Source organism: Coccinella septempunctata, chromosome 2 (assembly GCF_907165205.1).
Source record: "Coccinella septempunctata chromosome 2, icCocSept1.1, whole genome shotgun sequence".
Classification (NCBI taxonomy): Eukaryota; Metazoa; Arthropoda; class Insecta; order Coleoptera; family Coccinellidae; genus Coccinella; species Coccinella septempunctata.
The window spans coordinates 24895287-24912298 of NC_058190.1; the positions used below are offsets into that span (position 1 = coordinate 24895287).

At 35.5% G+C, this 17012-nt stretch overlaps 1 long non-coding RNA gene across 1 annotated transcript; it reads right to left on the bottom strand.

Moving 5' to 3' along the window:
• Positions 1 to 287: 287 nt before the first annotated feature.
• LOC123306765 lies at positions 288 to 11939 on the bottom strand. The gene is made up of 6 exons (XR_006536955.1): positions 11629 to 11939; positions 11113 to 11198; positions 9534 to 9696; positions 5851 to 6054; positions 4770 to 4974; positions 288 to 432 (listed from the first exon to the last, which is right to left on the bottom strand). It is a non-coding gene; the product is annotated as an uncharacterized LOC123306765 (long non-coding RNA).
• Positions 11940 to 17012: the final 5073 nt, after the last annotated feature.

Below are 17012 nucleotides of genomic sequence, written 5' to 3' on the forward strand. Positions count from 1 at the left end.
GGGATTTTCCTACCTCAACAGTTCGAAAGGAATCCACTGACAACCTGATTCGAGACTTGACAACGTTGCATACTGTGCGACGTATGACACTTCGTGGGTCGAAATATCATGGCGGTTACGACGGATGTAAACAATGAATAAAATCAACGTTTTCAACGAAATGAAAGCATTTTTTAGCAGGAAAAGCAATGACGTATCACAATTCTTTTAAAACTGCATAATTACCGGATAACAACACTCACCAATATTTTCGCCTTTACCCTGAACAAAAAACAATTGGACGTCCCTCATACTAGCACTTGCAACTCGTAACTCCCAAGCGTAGAAGAAGGCCGAAGCTAAAAATCCGTTGATGGAGGAAACGTACTGAGAAAACAATTGTTGACCAATCCAAAATCAGCTCGGGAATTGTAGTTTCACTTCCATAGAATTCTATAAAGAATGAAGAAGAAGGGATATTTATAAGATCATATACGAATGGCTCCACATAACGTGCGTTCAAAAAAATTCGTCGTCAAGTAGGCTATGAAATTTTGAAGGTTGGTGTTCGGTGGCTGAACGTATGTCTTTCCTTGAATTACTTCATCTTCCCAAAATGTAAACAATGATGACCTTAACCTATATATCGTAATTTTGTAAGGAAAGGCACTTTTTGGAAAAAGTAACATGTAAATTTCACCCAACGTGCGAAAAGCATTCCTTTCATTGAGTAAGATGACAAGAATCCAAACAATCTGAGGCGGTTAGAAAAATTCTTCGTAAAAATTTCAACCGTCCACTATTTTCATATGTAAGAGACATGTATCTTGAATTGATCGTGGTATTATGTTTTTTTTGTAAGAAGGTTCTAGCTACTTCAGTCATATGAATAAATCACAGTAAGAATCTCAATAATATGTTTCTTAATTCTCTATAAATATTGAATTGATTCAGTCATTACTGAAAATCCATGACTCAGGCCCGGTACTTTCACCTTCGAATAAATTTTATTCAACCAATAATGACGTACCGACATTCGATCTATGACAAATAAACTCTTCTAATTAAGTTTCAATGACAGATTTATTCGATGAATAACACTATCTGAAAGTGAAAAGACTGCATTTTTACTAATCTTACGGATAAGACTTAATAAATGCGAATAAATTTATTTATTCGCACGTGAAAGTACCGGGCCTAAACCAAAAGAACTGAATTACATGAAAATAGCTATTGGACAGTTTATTAAAATTCAACTCAGCTATAAAAAGGCATGATGTTTTCTCCTTCATAACGTTCTGCTATTAAAGTTCCATAAAAGAAAGTAGGTCCACATTTTGCTTTTGACTGCATACTGAACTCCAATTTTTCTTGGATGCTACAAGGTTAGGTAATCACAACCTTTTCAGTTTTCTGATAACATGTCAATCTTTATGGAAATAAATGGATATCTTTTTTTCAAAATCGGGTGGCATATGCCAACGGATACTCCAGCCACTTGAGATAAAACTTGAACAGAGGTTTGTCGAGCTTCTGTAATGATGTTTTCATTATTGCTGAACTCTGGAGTTTTCTTCTTTGGTCGACCACTTCCTTTTTTGTTTGAACATACCTGTTTCGTCAACACATCGCAAAACAGTTCAATGGAAAAATTCATACTTGATAATCTACAGCAACATAGGCTTCTATGAAGTCGCCGGAACAGAATATTTCCATTCTCATTCAATTTTCTTTCCAATTTTGTAGTAGGATTGAATAATAAAGGCTTTTTACACGTCCGTGAAAACCATCTTTATAATTTGCTGATAATTTTAATTCAACAACAATCCAAAATGCTTAAATGACAGTTCACCTGGAAAATAGTATAGCACGAGCTAAGAATTACGTTTACGCACGAAATATCGACGTTCAAAATTCCATTGCCTACTTGACGACGAATTTTTTTGAACGCACGTTATATTCTGAATGGTTTAGCTCTATTTTCTAATTAAAAAATTCAAGCGTCAAAAAATGTAATGATGGACTTACCAAATTGCTTAATTTGAATGTTATCAGGTCCTAGTGATGGCATTTTTAGTCAGTCTGTCTGAGACAGGCCCTGATAGCCGATCTAAAAATTACGATTTGGATCTACATACCTATCTGTTTACGTTTTCTTTACGAGGGTAGAACTTTACTTTACGGACAGTGACCGATTTTGAGGGTATTTTTTTATATATGCAGTTTTTCATGAAAAATCGATTGGTACCAGTCTCAACTTCGGCAAGCTCTTAGTTTAGGAGATATGAATTTTTGAAAATTTGTTTATTTTCCATATATTCTGACAACTTGATTGAATATTTCTAGGTTATATGTTGAGGAATATAGAATAAAATTCAATTCGTTGTAATGTTTCTATGGTTCATTGCCTACCCTAACCTTATTTCGATTTCCATCGATCCCTGATAATATATGCTGATCTCGTTTTGAGACGACGCAGTTGGGAATTTAATTGAATTTGAATTTTCAAAACGATGGAGAGAAAGTGGAGTTACTTTAAAGTGCCCAGGACGGCTCAGGAAGCTGTGACGATAATGAGAGATTGTGGATTATTGCCACAATCTCTTAATTGTCCGATTCATCGGAGAAGAGCCATGACGCTCTACAACGATGGGGTTTGTGAGAAATTCCGGTGCACCAAAATAGATGCGGAAAATCTTCATCTGGTGCTACCGGATCCTTTTTTGCCGAGTGCAAATTGGAGAAGCACCTTGTGTTTGCGTAATTTCTTAGTTTTTTCCTTCTTTCGATATTGGTTGATTGAAATATTATATCATTACAGCTTGATGTATTTCTTCACGGAAGATATGCCTTATGAGAGGGTGATGCATCATATTGGAGTTTTGAAAAATTCTTCTGACCCCAATGAGAAGATAAGCTCTAACACCATAGCGGCATGGTATGATTTTGCAATAATTAATTAATTTTATTGTATTTTCAACCTTATTTCAAAAATTAGAAAAAACGGGCAATCAAGTGATTCAATGGGCGATATCTGTTAGATAAGTATGTACTCATGAATTTGAATGCTATGCAGGTATAAATACTGCAGAGAAATGGCTGTCGATCATTTCTCTGAAATGATTGAGAACCTTCCACCTATTGGAAGACCAGGACACATTGTCCAAATAGATGAAAGTCTATTTGGACATAGGAATAGGGGCAGAGTTTTGGAGGGCCATTGGGTGCTGGGGATGATAGACTCCAGTACCGAAGATGTGAGGATGGTCGTGGTGGAGCAGAGGGACACCGAAACTCTCCAGAATGAAATTAAAAAATTTGTCTTTCCAGGTACCGAGATCCACACGGATTCTTGGAGAGCATATAATGGCCTATCGACGTTACGAGATTATAATTACATATATAAAAGGGGTAAACTACAGCGACCCAGAACATAGGTTTGTTGGTAAGTTCACACATCTGCAATTTGAGTAACTTGAAAATCATGTATATTTTGACAGAGACCTACAGGAATTACACTCTAATCAGAATCATATATTGATAGTTTCAATATTTCAGCTGTAGATGGTACTCATACGCAAAAAATTGAGGCCACCTGGAGACCTGCAAAAGACTATTTTAGGAAAAGGAGCAGGTTTTGTGACGATGACTTCGCTGATCGTCTTTGCGAGTATTTATGGCGAAGGCATTGCCGCAAAATCAACAAAGACCTGTTCCAATCTCTGTTGGAAGCCATCCAGGCTGCTTACCCTATAAACAGGCCAAGCAGTGACAATTGAATCGTCTTTTTGAGACGAGGCTCTGATGATAGCTCATCGAGTTTTGAAGAGTATGGAGAATAAGCTAACAACCTCCACGTGGTATTCTCCGGGCAACGTTCAATCAATGAACGGCAAATGTTAGCAAAAAAAATGCCAATAAGAGATTCTGTTCAAAGAACTCAACTTTTTTGCAGAAGTTTGAATGAAAATGAAATAACGATAACCTAACCTATGATAGATGATTTAACAGCGTGTTTCATTTTCATTATATGTATAATGTTGAGGAAAAATTAAAATTCATGTAAAAATGTTTTTTTTTCTATTTAGAACTGAAAAAAATAAGAAAAAGTACTTTTTCTATTAATGTTATCCTAATATTCTATGGTTCAAGGGTCAACCATCAAAACATGAAAATACCATAGACATATTTATTATAATTATCATAATTATGTGTTCAATAGGTCTATGGAAAATACCCTTCATATTTGACTATGTCAAATTTAGCAGGAGGAATTTCAATTTTCAAAAATTCATATCTCCTAAACTAAAAGCTTGCCGAAGTTGAAACTGAAAAAATTTAGACTCCTCCGAAACATTTTCGAATTTTTTTCTATTTAAATAGGTAGTTGAAAGAATATTTCAACATTTGCGGGTTTTCAGATGCAAAATCCGAGGTTTTCAATCTTCTGTTCCCAGTTTTCAAATAATGGAGACGGCAATCTCAGTTGGAAGTTCCAACGTGACAATACTCAATTACATTTCGCAAAATATACATACCAACTTTTTTTGGGTTTTCACTTCGGATCAATCACGAAATAGCTACTAACAGATTCGGAACAAGAACACAAAAATTGGTGTTTCGACAAGTTGTCAGAACTCAGAAATAAAAAAATGTCGGACATGTAGCTTCGCTGAAGTTGGAAAATAACTATTTTGATGTTAGATAATTTGTTGGTGAGGAAATAGTTTAGTGAAAAATTTATCTTTCCACTTGTAATAATTTCTATATTATATAACATCAACACTCACCAATATTTTCGCCTTCACCCTGCACAAAAAACAATTGGAGGTCCCCATACTAGCACTTGCAACCCGTTACTCCCAAACGATCCAAGACCCAAGCGTAGAAGAAGGCGGAAGCCAAAAATCCGTTGATGGCGGAAACGTTCTGCGAAAACAATTGTTGACCAATCCAAAATCAGCGCGGGAATTGTAGTTTCACTTCCATAGAATTCTATAAAGAGTGAAGAAGAAGAAAAATATTTATAAGATCATATAAGAATGGCTCCACATATTCTAAATGGTTTAGCTCTGCTATTTTCTAATGAAGAAATTCAAGCGTCAAAAAATGTGATGATGAACTAACCAAATTGCTTAATTTAAATGTGATCGGGTAATAGTCATGGCATTTTAAGTCATAGACAGAATGTCTGAGACAGACTCGGTAACCGACCTAAAAAGTACGATTTGGATCTACATACCCCTTACAAGGAGCAATCAACTCTTTGCAATGAGAAGGTCACAGATTACAGAGTAGAGGTTCAATCGTTCAATGAGACGAAGAGGAACGATAATATTCATAATATTATTTACACATCGTTTTCTTAACGAGTTTCGTCTTCGTAACATGAGTATTGGGAGGTATATCTCAAGAACTGCAAAAATGAAGACTCCCCCAAAACATTTTGAAATTTTTTACCATTAAAATAGGTGGTAGAAAGAATATTTCAACATTCGGGTTTTCAAATGGAAAATCGTCAATCGTCGGTTGCTTGTTTTCAAATAATGGAGAAGGCAACCTCAGTTGGAAATTCAAAACTCAATTACATTTCGCAAAATATATCAACTTTTCTGTCTTTCTACTTGGGAACAATCAGGAAATTGCTGATTCGCAACAAAATTTGAAAATTTGTGTTTCAACTACCTAGTTCACCTAGTTGTGATAATTCAGATATAAAAAAATGTCGGACAAGTAGCTACGCTGAGGTTCGAAAATAACTTTTCTGATGTAGGATAAATTGTTGGTGATGAAACATTTTTCTCGAGTATTCTGAAAAATTTATCATTCCGATAGTATTAATTTCTATATTAGGATAACATTAACACTCACCAATATTTTCGTCTTCCACAAAAAACAACTGAGCGTCTCACATACTAGCACCATAGCAGCACTTGCACCTCGCAACTTCCAAGAATTGCCTCAGCTCTGGCGGACGGAAACTAAAAATCCGTTGATGGCGGAAACGTTCTGCGAAAACAATTGTTGACCAATCAAAACTCGGCGCGGGAATTGTAGTTTCATTTCCATAGAATTCTATACAGAGTGAAGAAGATATTTGTAAGATTACGAATGGCTCCACATATTTTATTCTAAAATATTCCTATTCATATATATCAATTTAGGCGCCAAAGAATGTAGTGATGAACTAACCAAATTGCTGAATTTAAATGTTATCAAGTTCTAGTCGAAGACAGGCTACTATGAAAGATACCGATCTTTCTAAATCTACTCCTTGCCATTACCTCTCTTTGAAATGCAGTCATTTAATGAGACGAAAAGTTAGATATACTAAATATAAAAATCATATATTTACATAAATAAAAAACAGCGGATGGTTAAGACGTACGCCCCTAAGGCTGTTGTGATGTAAGAAGAAACTCTATGAATCAAAGCATAGCGCGGGAGTTTTCGAATGATTCCTTGCAAGGTTGCAAGCCAATTTTAGTTTTAGTTGGAATAACCCAAACCCAAACCAAACTTTTGAATACGATTGTGCGTTAAGCATAACTTCGAACTGAAGAATGATTCAAGTTATGAAAGAAGTACATTTATCTGGTACATTGATGAAAAAGTATAGTTTCATTAAGAAGAATATTTTAATTGCAACCCTAGGGATTCAAATAAGGGTTGATCAGCTACTCATGGATGAAAAGAAGTCTTCATTCAATTTTTACCATATAAAGACAAACACTCATGCGTCCAACCCTCAAGTATGCTCTATTATGTCATATTTATATTATTGAATGAACTAAGAAGTTCGCAGTTGTTCACGTCTTTTAACAGAAAGAGAGTAGTACAAGATATAGCTTAGTGGTTCAAACCAAAATTATTGAATCATTGATTGAAATTTTACATGATCAATCTCATTATATGGAAATAAATGAGAAGCTGACTGAGATTTGAATTCAAGTGAAAGAACCGCCTTCACAAATCAATGTACTCTTTCTATCTCCAGATAAAATGACAAATAGAACAATTTTATTTAAGGTCTTCTGAAAAACATCATTCATCATGGTTCTTTTCTTTTGCCTTGAACGAATAATTTTCTTCCAACTCCCCACTAAAGCTGAACTTTAGGATATAAAATTAATAAATGGTAAAATCATGAGATCCAAACTACTAGCAATGGGCTTGGACTCACATAAGGTGGCAGTGCCAGTATCCTTTATAGTTTACATGAATGAATTGCAGAAAACATATTGGCCATAAAAAACAGTTGCCGAGTATAAAAATTTGAAAGTGCAACTATTCATTTATGGTTAAATGAAAACAAACAATCCTACGTTTGATCAAGGACAAGAGTGGTGTAATCATGGTCCACCATAGAAAATCAGATGTAATGAACCCCAGAACCGTGAAACGAAAAAACAAACGAATTTTTATAAATTCTAAGTAATAAAAGTCACTATGCTTTTTTGTGATTGCAATTATCCCACTTCAACTTATTTATGATGTATGAACCACCACCACCACCAAATTTTTGTAATTTGGAAATAGCAGAAAAAAATTCGTGAGACTAAATGTATCACATGTTCCTGCATACAAACTTTTCACTTATTAGCTTAGTCAAATCTGGATATTTCAACAATGGGGTGACAAAAAATTTAAATTATTTGTTTCCTCCAAATTATACTTTTCTAGCTTATCTTATACTAAATCCTGCTAATTTCTGAATCACAATCTCATTGAAAAACGAGACAGCATTTACCTATTGGGGACAAATGTTTTACATATATTCAAGGACTAACTTTGCATTAATTTGAAAAAAATATAAGAATGAGAAAAATTGCTCATTATGAAAGAAGCATTACTTTATTTCAAACAAAAATTGCAACAAATCTAGATTTGGAATTTTAAAAGTTTGAACATTTTTCAGCTAGAACAAGAGCATGATCATTTCTCAACTCTTCTTGATGATAAAAATGAAGAAGTGTATACCCATGTATTGTTAAATTCAATTGATATCCCAAATTGCTGTAATTATAAACCTAAAATATATTAATTACTTCATAAACTACTACCCACAGTGTACAGACTACTCTCTTCTATTATGCTTGTGGAGAATGCATCAGAAAAGCCAGGAAATGATCATAATCTAGTTGAAAAAATAATGAGATACAGATAAAGACAATTATAATTTTTTCATTTCATTTTTTATTGAAGCTTTGAAATATAGATTTGTTCCTAAGTTGTTTTGTTTAAAATGAAGTTATGCTTTCTTTAAAATGAACACATGTTATAATAATATTCCTACGCATACAGGGCGTTTGGAAATTTTGAACCAAAGGTATTAATAATAATTTTTTCCATAATGGACATGCAATTTCATCAAAATTGGGATGTAGTGATTAGGAAAATAAGAAAGAGTTCATGATTTATCAAGTAAATCTGAAATTCAAATTTTCTGCCACTTCATTATCGATATATACTTGTATGCAGGAAAACCAACATTTGGTCTCTTTCCTTTTTTTCAGTTTGTTCAAATTTGTAAATGAAATTTTAAAATATTGATGTAAAGGGTGTTATTTCGATTCCAACCTTCTTTAATTTAACATAAGTTAAGACGTTCACCATCCTCTGGGTTGGTGCAAAAGGGCAGAGAAAGGTAAAGCGAGCTGCTCGGATGCTTCACACGTCGGTGCTCGAGTGAGATGCACCAGAGCAGCTCAGGAGCCATTCAAACAGTCAAAAGAAAGCAGTAATTATATCTTACTGTATGTGCATTTCCCAATGGATCACCCTATATGTATGTACAAGAATGTCTAAGCTACCTTCAGAAAAACACGATTCAATGCAATCAATGCCTAAATGAAAATAAGCAACTTCATAATATAAGAAATATAAATTTCATCTTTCTAAACATCACCTGAAGAATACAAATTGCCTTCAAGAACCCAGATGGATAATTTGAAAAAATAAATGGGTACTTGAAAATAATAGAGATTATGTACATGATCACTGGAACTGTATAACCAGTAATCCAACAGTATTCTTGATTTAATTACTAATAATGATGGAAGCATGTGTTTATCAATATGCAAGAAGTCCTTCATAATTTGTATCTGTTTATCTGCGTTCTTCATTTTCTCTATTTTATTGACACATTCATTAAAACAGAAAGGTGTTAATAAGTTTTTGTGGGTTGTTATACCAACAACTTAAGAGCTTTCTTTTTACCAAAAATATTTTCTTTCAGGGCGAATTGATAATTATTATACTTCTTAAAGTAAATTTGAGGAAGGATTTTTGAATAACAAAATTTCGTCACTATAAAACAGAATCAATCATGCTCAAGTCATCTTTAGGAGGAGGAAAAAGAACTTCATATCAAAAAGATTTAGTTCTCCGACTTTTGCACAAGAAGGAGAGTAGGATTTATATTATTTTGCATTTGTTGATTCCTAGAGGAGGGAGTAGAAAGAAATTTTCAGTATTAGAAAGAATAAATCAATTAGTAAAAACTGCAGCTTTCTATCTACAATAACCTTCACAGAAAAATGTTCTCTCCTTACATTATAATATTAAGGTTGTATGTTCTCATATTTTTGACAATATTTATTGCTCCATAACAATTTTTTTATTTCTCATCCTTTGCAAGGATTGACTTCTGTTGCCATTGCCAGATTTGTTTCAATAAGCAATTGATGATCATTTACCAACCAATCCATAATTCACCTGTAAAAATGCAAACTAAGTGAATTATTTCAGAACAAACAGTTTGTGTAGTCTGAAGGCAGAAACACACTTAGTTGATGCAGACCAGACCAAGGTTAAGCACGAAAATATGGGGAACTGTTTTCCAGTCAACCTTGCACAACTTGACGGCAAATAATGCGTCGGTCGGGTCAACTCTAGTGTGTTTTTGTCTTTATGATCCTAATTTTCGCCAAAACTAAAAATAGAGGTTTTTTCACAATACTCTAAAAAAAACATGCCTGATGTATATGCATATGGAAAAACTGAATTACACGATTTTAAATAAGAAGATATAGTTTTTGACATTAAAGAAGCATAATTCATCACATGGAGGCATGTAAGAATTAAAATTTATTGCAAAGTGTAACTGGAAAATAATACATTCATTTTAGTTTTCAGAGATCATACACAGCTGACAATTACATAAAGTAAAGTATTATTTTTTTACTGATAAATTCTTCCATCAGTGTGTATAGTATTATAGAAGGAAAGGTGGAAAAACACACTATATGATTTATATGTTTATACTTCGGCGATTGATTTCGGTTTACAGTAGAACCATCAGTCCAGCTGAAATTATCTTCCATTGAAGATAATAATCTCATGGCTAATAGGATAATTCAAAAATGGGGCATTTCTGTACAAAATGATCCTGAAACCTATTTAGACATACACCCTGCATTTGATGCAAAGAATCATCGAAAATAAATATCATGCAGATATTTCAGTCCCATAACTTGAAAGCAACAAGCTCCTTCCATACATCAGTGAAAAATTGAATATATGTGCACCAACTACAACAATTGAATAACAGACCACGCAAACCACCAAATTAAAAACCCATACTGGGATGGATCAACCAACTAAAGATTGAAAATGTTCTGGCCTGAAGAACTTCCCCAGCATCATTAATCAGTGTAAAGAAGTGTTAACGCAAATTTTCAATTAAAAAAAAGGCACTTTCAAGTCCAAATGCTTCTTCTGGTTTACGATTCACCTGATACTTCATTGGATTGTGGAATTGCAATAAAAGTAATTTGAAAACAAAAAAGGATGTTGTGGATGCATTCCAGCAGCTCTGTAGTTGAATGAATATAAAAATAACAAATATAATTCAAAAATAACACTAACAACCACTCCCACCCTATTACAGCCAAAAGAAGTTCATAGGTGCCTCTAAAATCTTTTTCTTCTTTACCAACGCTCATGTTTCAAAAAACTTTTTTTTTCAAAATTCAATTAGCAAGCTTGAGTAACGATACACAGGCAAGTCACTCAAAGAGTTTTAAATCTGAAGAATGCAGCACTACTCCAATTGAAAGTTTAGAGAAATAAAGAGGAAAAACAAATAAAAATGAATTTTACCAAAAAAATTTTGGAATCTATTTAACTTACCAAATGAAATTAACTACTTGATTTGATGTCATCTCCAAATAATGGTGTAGGGAAAAGCATTGTCCACCAGAAAATATCAGATCTTGCTGAAAAATAATGCACTTGCTATAAGGCTATCGTTCAGGTTTCATAGTGTATATTTTTCATCTCAAAAATAAAGCTTTCTTTCATTCTTTTCGGTTTTTCATTGGATTATCTTGGATTAAGTCACTCAGAAATTATTTTATTGTTTGTTAGCACTGTTTTTAACCTTGTGCATCTTTGTGGGACAAACCACTGAACTCGATATTGAAATGGAAAACAAGGCAAATGCTAGATGTAGACAAATTCAGGGTGCTTTTTTTAGAAGAGAAGGGTATTAGTTTAGTCTTTCTGCAATTCTCAAGGCTAAGTATGGAATTATTCCTACCAGCACTTGGAATTGAATCAAAGCTCGTACAACCGATTCATAAATCTTGCTTCGATTCCGCACTAAAATGTTAAATTGAACAAATTATTCAATTCATATGAACTTACCCATGATACTGCTTTGTGAACAATCAGGTAGCCGGTTATCACGATAATCTCTTACAAGATATTGATTTCAAAGGCTCAAAGTTATGTGGTGACATTTCTAGAATATTCATAAGCGGGTAGTTGTTTGCTTTAGAGCGTCAAAGTAAACTGGAGCCTCATAAGAATTACCACCTCGAAGTTAATACCAGTGTCTCTGTAAATACACTCACAATCAGAGAAAGCTGCTCACAATTTTAAACTAGCTCATGCAGAGACAACAGCTCATGTTTACTTTACACTCATTTGACATTTGATCATTTCGAGGTTAACTTCAGCTTTTCTTCTTATAACTTTCTCTATGACCTGGCCATAGATTCCTTCTATGCTAAAACCAAAGATTAATCCTCTTTGCTAAAAAGGTCTACTCACGTAACAATTTTTCGTACTCCATGCAGTACGATATCAAAGATCTCTTTGACGATATATACCGGAGCTGCCGCAGTAACGATTAATCGTTACGTGTGTAGGCAAATTGGATGTTTTGCAGTCGAGTACGGAGCTTCCATAAAATATCGTAGCAACGGCAGTTTCTTGACAACAGAAATTTATAATTTGATGTTCTGTGTTGTTAAACTTTGGTTGGAACGCGGAGCGTAGTACCAAAGAGGGGAAGTTAATCTTTATCATTGAACTCTATGGGAACCCATAGAGTTCAATGATCTTTGGTAATACCCATGGAGGTACCTCTTTGGTAATACCAAATTAATACCACAGTATAGTTGGTGTATAGTATATACAGTATACCGGGTGTCCCAGAGCTTTTAGGCCAGCAGATATCTCAGTTACCTGCGGAAAAAAAAAATTGAAAAAAATACTTGTCGTAGGAGACCATACGCTCTTTCATGCAGCATAGCAAAATCCACCGCCTGACAAACAACCCCCGAGAAACCACCCCTAACTTTTGTTTTTCAAATGGCACCCCCATGTTTGTTTGGCTTCAACTGACAGCTCTTTTTAATTCTCAATCAATGATATATCATAATATGTATGTAGTTGTAAAGATAGTCACTCGATAAAATTGAATTCGTTAGTGGGTACTGTTAATTGGACTGATCGAATTAGTCCACATCGATCCACATCGATAAAATTTTGTTTTCAATAACAGACAAATTCATTTAGATTCAATTCTTGTAACAAGGATTGCTCCCATTTTCTTCTGAAAAATGTACTCCGAAATGAATATATGTATTAAAAAATAAATTTACTGACTTAAATTAAATAATCCATAAGTAATCAAGAATATATGTAATATGTGTTATATATTTTATGTACAAATATATTCAATAGGAATGTATTAAAAAAAGATTTTACCTTTTCCTTTTACCTGCGGTACTTCGAAGACGAGTATCTGGCGTGAATTTCCTGAAAGTCTCTCATTCCGTTCGGTCAGTGTCAGTAAACAACTCCTACGGACTCTAAGATAATTGAGCATTTGCATAAAAGAATGGATAATTTGTAAAATAATCATAAAATCTGTCACCACTGTTGAAAAATTCAGCCAACTTTAACTAGTTTGAATCAAAATTTATTTCCGTCTAGCTACAGTGACTCTATCAAACACAATGGCGGCAATTGGAAATTTAGCAAGAATATGGCGGCTTAGAAGCACAGATTTCAAAGCTATTATCTCTAATTCGGAATGCGGATTGGCTCACGTCACGACATGTGACCAAATCCGCCATATTCTTGCTAAAACGATGAAAAACGAGAACACAATTGTGGCCACTGTGTTTGATAGAGTCACTGTACGTCCAGCGACACTGCTGGCACATATATTGGATAAAAAATGATTTATCTACTGGTACATGACTTGGGGAATAAAAAATCTATGGTCTGCAAGCAGCGATCGTTCTCCATATCCTCAACTATTAATATATTAACCGTACATATTACCAAAGATATTACTTATATCTTTGTATATTAATTATATTTATGGAGGGTAGAAACTGAATTATTATGTATTTTGAGCGACTGCGCATACAGGTGATATTATGGAGAATAGAGAGAAGGAGAACGATCGCTGCTTTCAGAATACAGATTTTTTGTCCCCTAAAATATGTACCAATAGGTAGTTTATGTTTTTGCCGCTCTGGCGGTTACGGGAGAACGAAATTATTGAAGTTGGCTGAGTGAATTGTCTTCTTTCCCATACGGTACAAATGTTATTTGTATACCCCTTCAGCAGTACTTAACCAAACCTGCAGTTATAACAATAAAGAAATTTTGAAATGTAATAATTTGCTGAAAACCCTATATGGAAGATTCCATTAAAATTAAGCTATTGTTATGAAAAATATGACATTGTTGAGAAAAGATGTGTCTGGATGTCCTTGATGATGAAACAATAAATAATAAATCACAAGACAGAACAACTGGAACTTACGGAGGCGTAGAAGGGCCACATAAATTTTAAAAATATTTTTCCTCAAATTCCGACTTTGCAGTCGGAATTTCGGACGGAATTTAACAAAATTCCGACTGCAAAGTCGGAATTTGAGGAAAAATATTTTTAAAATATTATGTGGCCCTTCTGCGCCTTCGTAGGAACTCTCCACAGGTGGTCTTAAAGTTAGAGTAGGGAGTAGGAAAAGAGATTTCGTTTCACCCAGTATAAAATGACGTACGCCTAATTTTCTAGAAATTCAAAACTGCTGTAGATGAAGATTTCATAGAAACTCGCCTACAAAAAATCAGTAAAATCGGACTCAAAACAACACATTTATAAATGAAAAAACTTCGAATTATTGAGTGGATCTATCATTTTGCCTGTGAGTGTATATATAGGTTATTTCCAGTATAAAGGTGAGTATAATTCAATTAAAATTATGATTAATGAGAACCAGCAAACAGAAACCCTTCCTTTAAAATAGCTTCTTTATTTGAACCTTACTTAATTAGAAATTCAGAACAGAATTTTTTATTCCGAATTTGAGCATCATACTATATATCAGCATTCTCCTGGGATTTTGAGAAAATTTTTCCAAAATTTTTTTTCTATGCCTTTTCTTTTGCTCTCAACGAAATCCTGATGAACGCTCAAAAAGCAGAGTCCATTATTTTGCTTGTGTGCTTGCTTGCTTAGTGATTCTAAGACAAGTTATTAGTTATAGAAGTAACGTTCCACCGAGTCGGTATAGGAGCTGGTATATTAGCTAAAATTGATAAAGCACGTTTTATAACTGGATAAAACAAGTCAATGTCGTCTAAAATTCCTACCACAGTTATATCAGCTAGCTGAGCATCACGTAGTGTTTTATTATTATTATTATTATTATTATTATTTATACAATAAGAATTTAGGTCTAACCTATAAACTCAGAAATAGAAGAAAATATAAAGCGTTCACATGCTGAAACTTAGCTGAATACAAATAAAAAAAAAAACGAAAAAAAGAAAAACAAAATCACACATTCGCCCCACCACCAGTCCACCCATCAAAAGAGTTCTTGAACCCATTCACAGACTCGGCCCCCACCACATCTACAGGCAAACGATTCCAAGAATCGAAAACCCGGTTAGACAGGAAACTCTGGCGCTGTGTTGTCCGAAACTTTTCTTTACGCAGTTTGTAGTTATGGCCTCTCAAGTTGTTCGTGTTTCTCTCGAACATGCGGCAGAAATCTTCTCCAAAATGGCCGTGGAGCGATCGGTAGGTGATAATCAAATCTCCTCTTTCACGCCGATCTCCGAATGAAGGAAGGTTGAAAATGCGAAGGCGGTGTTCGTAGGAGGGACGATATCCACGATACGGAATACGAGTGTTCCAGCGCTGGACCGACTCGAGTAGGTCCTCATCACCCTTGGTAGAAGGCCACCATACTGGACCCAAGTATTCGAGGATTGGTCTTACATACATGGTATAGAGCATCCGAACCGTGGCCACATCACTCCCCCTGAAAGTTTTCTGTAGAGCATAGGTTGTTCGCCTGGCTTTAGCACAGATGTTAGAGACATGCTCAGACCACCGCAGATCCCCAGTCACTGTGAGTCCAAGATCGCAATGACTAGCTACATCCTTCAAAGTTGTTCCATCGATGTCATACGATCTACGAGGATTGTTCCTCCCAATATGCAGTACACAACATTTATCAACATTCAGGGGAAGGAGCCAATCCCTGCACCAAGCAGAGATTGTATTGAGATCACGCTGCAGAATGTTCGAGTGACTCAGCGGAAAGTTGTAGACTTTTGTATCATCCGCAAATAGTGAGCAACTTGAGCGAATCAGACGAGGGAGGTCAGAGGTGTACAGCAAAAACAGCAATGGACCAAGGACAGAGCCCTGGGGGACTCCAGAAGTGACAAAGTTATCCTTCGTAGAGAACGATTTGTCCACTCTTAGTCGAAATGAGCGGTTGGACAAGAAGGCCCCTATCCAAGTCAATATTCTGCCTGTGATACCAAGATGTCGAAGCTTATGTAGCAGACGTCGGTGTGGGACTCTGTCAAAGGCTCTGGAGAAATCCAGATACAGCACATCCACCGGAAAACCCGCATCCCATGCTCTCGTCCAATCGTCCACACAGTGCATCATGTTTGTCAATGTAGAACGTCCTGGTGTGAAGCCGTGTTGTTCCTTGGGGATTATATCGTGTTCCGATGCAAACCGAACGATGTGATCGCACAATATTCTTTCCAATACCTTCGCCACTGTCGAAAGCAAAGAGATGGGCCGATAATTCAAAGGAGAGAACTTGTCTCCTTTTTTAAAAATAGGAGTTATGGAACCAGTCGGAGGGAAGTTTGGAAGCCTTCAGGGAACTTGAAAATATCATGCTCAAGGGTGCCGCTAGTGAGTCGGCACAATGCAGCAGCAGTCGAGAAGTTATGCCGTCGATACCAGGAGCTGAGTCCACTCTAACCTGCAGGAGATATTTTTTCACTAATTCCTCGTCTATTTCGACTTCAGATATTTCAGCAGCACAATGGGGGATCTGGACTTCAGGGAACGGACCATCCGGCTCTGTGGAGAATGAGGATGAAAATGTCTCAGCCAGCACATCCGCGACTTCCAAATGGCTACCACACATCTCACCAGAACCGTTGCGGATCAATGGAATGCCAACCTTGCCGCTCATGGAGGATCGTAGGTACTTGAAAAACCTTTTCCTGTTTCCTGAAGATGCAATTTTCCTCTCATATTCGAGCTTTGCTTGGTGTATATAAGTTGACAGGTGGTTTGAGTATGAACGATGAGCCTGGTAATCTCTGTCGGAACGGGTGCGGAGATACCTCTGCCATAATGATCTCTTTCGTCGGGCCATCTTCAACACCCCAGAATCAATCCAAGGACGCACTTTATTGTGTCTGACGACCCTGGTCTCCAGTACTCCAGATGTTGTACC